This window comes from Perognathus longimembris, chromosome 2 (genome assembly GCF_023159225.1).
Source record: "Perognathus longimembris pacificus isolate PPM17 chromosome 2, ASM2315922v1, whole genome shotgun sequence".
Classification (NCBI taxonomy): Eukaryota; Metazoa; Chordata; class Mammalia; order Rodentia; family Heteromyidae; genus Perognathus; species Perognathus longimembris.
Genome location: NC_063162.1, coordinates 77207373 through 77211574, shown reverse-complemented (window position 1 = coordinate 77211574; position 4202 = coordinate 77207373). Strand labels below are relative to the sequence as shown.

The 4202-nt window shown below is 38.1% G+C and overlaps 1 pseudogene; it reads left to right on the top strand.

Annotated features, from left to right (window-relative positions):
• Positions 1-2177: 2177 nt before the first annotated feature.
• LOC125345761 lies at positions 2178-3958 on the top strand (annotated as a pseudogene).
• Positions 3959-4202: the final 244 nt, after the last annotated feature.

Below are 4202 nucleotides of genomic sequence, written 5' to 3'. Positions count from 1 at the left end.
TCATAAGGGCATAACTATTGGGCTCTTGAGATCCTCTGCTGTGACTAGCCTAAACCTGTACTAATTATTCCCTATGTGGGAAACCATAGAGTGGATCAGGAAAATGTGGTACATATACACAATGGAATTTTATGCCTTTATCAGAAAGAATGGCATTGCCCCATTCGTAAGGAAATGGAAGGACTTGGAAAAAAATTATACTAAGTGAAGTGAGCCAGACCCAAAGAAACATGGACTCTAAAATAAGAATGTTTTAAAGTGGCGATATACACAATCATGGGAAGGCAGGCTGAGGTAGAATGCTCTTGAATGGTACCTGCTAGATAAGTAAATGTGTGCAATTTGCCTTTAAAGAAGTTGCACATCATTCAAACAACAGAAAAAAGAAATTTCTAAGGAGGTGTTTTAGGAAGAAAGCTCTCCTAGCCCTCTAGGAGGGGCAGAGGAGTACAAGCCTGGATCCACAGAGCTAAGTCTTGATGGGCACTGCCAGTCCCCAGAATCATCGTCTGCCTCTGTCTTATGCAGCTGGCAATCCTGCCAGATTCCCCATGCTGAGAACTCACTCCTTGTGTAGCCAAGTGTTCAGCTAGGAGAGGATGATTGTCCCCCAAGGCTCTGCCTCTTCTCATCTCATCACATTATGTAACCCCTATTTGGCCATTAATGCTGGTATGTTCCTCTTCCCCAAGCCCCTCTGCCGTCTAGTAGATGCCTGTAGCTATTATTTAACATTCTCATTTCCATCACTTGTTTTCTGATATGGGAAAATATGCTCTCTAGTTTTACATTTGCCTGTAAGTGATCATCTTTATGATTTAAAAAAAGACAAAAACCACAGCATTTGATTAATATCCTGTGATATTCACATAGAGATGAGTAAAACCAATCCTTATGGTAAGGTTGCCACAGAGTAAAAACTGAGAAGGAAACGTAGACATAATTGAGGCCATATACAAGTATAAGAACTATGCAAAAAGCATGCCACCCTGTAATTTTAAAAGAGATATCTTAATTTTAAGAAGATTGATGATATTTCAGAGCAGTCCACCATGAGTAGAGCCATGCATAAATATCAAGTATGTTTGTTGACAAGGGTAGTGAAGATGTAAGATAGAGCAAAGACAGATTCATATTGCAAAGGTAGAGAAAAATAAGAAGCATGAAAATTGAGGCATGTATGTGCCATTCTGAACTGTGTGTTTAAAATGGCTGTGTGTTTCAAACTCTGTGGTTTAAAACTGCTAGATTATTCACTATATCCAAAGTAAGGAAATAGCCCAAATGCCTTTCAACAAAAGAATACATATGTATACTATGCATAAATATCTAATATATTGAATATATGTAAGACATAACATTGACTATATGGTGTATTGAAATATATTTAATATACTCAAATCTATTATAAATAAAAATTATATGTATATATGAAAAAGAGAAATGCTTAGGGTCTTTCTATTATAGTCAATTGCTTCCTCTCTCACAGCTGATTGCTCCACAGAGCACATGTGTGGCTAGGTATATAGTCTGATCCTGACAGCAAAGATGTCATTTTAGTAACTCTGGTTTATACCAGATTAGAGCCTTAGAAATTAAAACACATTCATTCTCAGAAATTCATATATTTCTTGGTCCTACATGGCTTGCCAAGAGTCCTAGGCTTTATCTTAACAAAGACATCAAGGAGAAAATAAAAGACCTGAGGTACTTTAAGGATACAACTTTAAACAAGCCAATAAAGATGATTTATAAACCAATGAAAATATATATTGGTTTGGCCAGCCTATCAAGCTAACTATTAAGTATTTATCAATGATTTTCTGCCTGAAAGAATCATTTCTCTAGGAGCACAAACAAAACTCTAATTATAAATAATATGAAACATAAGAGGCTCTGTATAAGAAAATTATATTCCATTTCTCATGGGCAGAATTGTAGGAAATAAACAACTTAAAATCAAAGAACCACTGATATATTAAATATTTGTTTCAAAAACGTTATCTAACAAAGTAGAGAATGTGTTATCATGATTGTAACAGTACTTACTAAGGGAAAGGGTAATTACTATAAAGAACATGTTAGGGGCGTCTGCTTAGACCCCGGGCAGGCGGCTCTCGACCCTGGGTGACCACCCCAGAGCTGCGGAGGCCCGTGCGGGGTAGGTAGGTAGGAAGATGGCGGCGGCAGCGGTCTCTGCGGCTTCGGATTCTCGGTTCTCGATCATCATAGCTCAGCCGTCAAGATCTAATGGAAGTGTGGTTCGCCATTCTTCATCTCCGTATGCGCTGTTCCCATCCAATAAGCCTTTCTTTAATAGCGAGTTGTGACGCTCTCCTCATGAGCCAAAACTTGCCTATCCAGAAAGCAACAGCAGAGGTGATAACCCTGAGGAAATAAATCCATATTTTCTGCTTTGAAGAATCTTCAAGATAAGATTCGACGCTTAGAGCTTGAAAGGATTCAGGCAGAAGAAAGTGAGAAAACATTGTCCAGAGAACAATTGAATATAAAAAAAGTACTGGATGAACAAATACAAGAAAAGGAGAATTCAAAGAATGAGGAATCAAAGCACAATCAAGGGCTGACATCCCAGTTGTTAGCTGCTGAAAATGTAATCTTTTAGAAAAACAATTGGAGTACATGTGGAATATGATTAAACACGCAGAAATGGGGAGGACATCGGTCTTAGAGAAGCAGGTTTTCCTGGAGAGATTGCGGCATATGATCAAACACAGGTTCAGAGCCAGCTTGAAAAACTAGATCTTCTGGAACAGGAGTATAACAAACTTACCATGAGAAAAAAAATGCAAGAGTTAGAAGCAAAACTCCATGAAAAAGAAGAAGAAGAAAGAAAACGTATGCAAGGAAAGGCAGCTGAGTTACAGACTGGTCTAGAAACAAATAGACTGATCTTTGAAGATAAGTTATCTTCATCTTCATGTGTTCCTAGTACAAGAAAAAAAAAAAAAAGGCAAAACCGGCAGATAAGAAAGGTCCTAGGAACTATTTTGGTACACAACCACATTATAGGTTATGCTTGGGTGATATGCCATTTGTTGCTGGAAAGTCCACTACTCCTAGCCATGCCTTGGTAGCCAATGTTCAGCATGTCTTGCATCTAATGAAGCAGGACAGGAAAGTGTTATGCAACGATCCGGTAGTCAACAGTGTTCCTTTGGCAAAGCAAGCGTCTTCAAGGGGTTGTAAGAGTAAAAAGTTGGTAGCGCCACCCTCCTCCAGTAATATCAGTGAAGAGCTGTCTGAAGTCTTACAGACTCTGAAGGATGAATTTGGGCAAATGAGCTTTGATCACCAGCAGCTTGCGAAACTCATCCAGGAGTCACCAACCATGGAATTAAAAGACAACAGAGTGTGAACTGGAGGTTCTCGTGGGGAGGATGGAAGCAAAAGCTAGCCAGATTACTAAAGTTCAAAAATACCAAGTCCAGCTGGAGAAACAGAAGACTGATAAGCAGAAGAATGAATCCAAAGCTAACAAAAAGACTCTCCAAGAAGAAGGAAACAGCAAAAACCGTTCCCCTGAAATCACAGGGACCACAAGTAAGAAAGATTTTGCCAAACTGAGACCTGGAGAAAAAAATCAGGAAAAATCTGCAGTTATTGAAGGACATGCAAACCATACAGAATTCATTACAAAGCAGCAATTTGTGTTGGGATTACTGACTAGTACCAGGTTAAAATTTTATTTGGATAATGTGTACCTCATCAGATGTTGACAGTTTACTTTCCAGGGTTCACACTTGCCTAATTTGGGATATCAGGTATTAAAGGGGCCCTAGTTTCATATGCAGGCTTCTTGTGTGACTCAGCATTACTGTTAGACCATTTCAATGAAGACCAAGGGACTTTGAAAGCTAGGAAAGCCACTGTTTCCTTTGAGATGAATTTGCTGTACTGATATTTTGCACTTTGTAAACAAATGACCAATTTTTTACTTGTGGGTGTGATTTTTTAACCTGGTTCTTTGTACATATAAATTATGTTTAAATTTTCAAAACATGAGGCTGTTTTGTAAGTAGTGTTTCCTTGAATAGTCTCATTTTTAAATCTTCCTCTGGCATGAAGTACCTATCCACTTTCCATACTACCTGACTTAGAGGATTTTTATATTTAAATATTTACATATTTAAGATGCTTGGTTTTGCTTTTTGATAGATAAGGCATTAATCAGTATTAGA